Source organism: Nematolebias whitei, chromosome 14 (assembly GCF_014905685.2).
Source record: "Nematolebias whitei isolate Nwh7 chromosome 14, NemWhi1, whole genome shotgun sequence".
Taxonomy (NCBI): domain Eukaryota; kingdom Metazoa; phylum Chordata; class Actinopteri; order Cyprinodontiformes; family Rivulidae; genus Nematolebias; species Nematolebias whitei.
This window is the reverse complement of record NC_056511.1, coordinates 23,333,600-23,334,145: the sequence shown is the minus strand read 5'-3', so window position 1 is coordinate 23,334,145 and position 546 is coordinate 23,333,600.

Sequence of the window (546 nt, the reverse complement as noted above, 5' to 3'; positions counted from 1 at the left end):
AATGCCCAGAAGTGGAAATACTCGCGGGGCCTCTAGCGCCCGTTTCCGTGCACACGTACGTGCACGAAACTTTGCATACTCCTTCACAGATACTTGCTTTACAACTGCACCAATTTTGAAGTGGTTTGCTTATTCCTGAAGGAAGTTATGTTTTTTTTTAATAATTTGGCCTCGATTTTTTATTTTTGAGGCCTTCTACTAGTGATATGACGAGTGCATTTTGGCTCACAGATTCACGTAGGAAGGTCCTAGAAAAATGGGCCAGATACCATTGTAAAGATCTGATCACAGAGAATTCAAAGAGACCTGTCTGAGCTCTGTGCGTGCTTCCTTGGATCCGCAAAATGCACGGAGGTGGAAATACTCGCGGGGCCTCTAGCGCCCGTTTCCGTGCACGTACGTGCACGAAACTTTGCATACTCCTTCACAGATACTTGCTTTACAACTGCACCAAGTTTGAAGTAGTTGGCTTTTTCCTGAAGAAAATTATAAAAAAAAAATATTTTTGACCGCTCGGATGGATGGATGGACGGGTGCGTTTCTGCT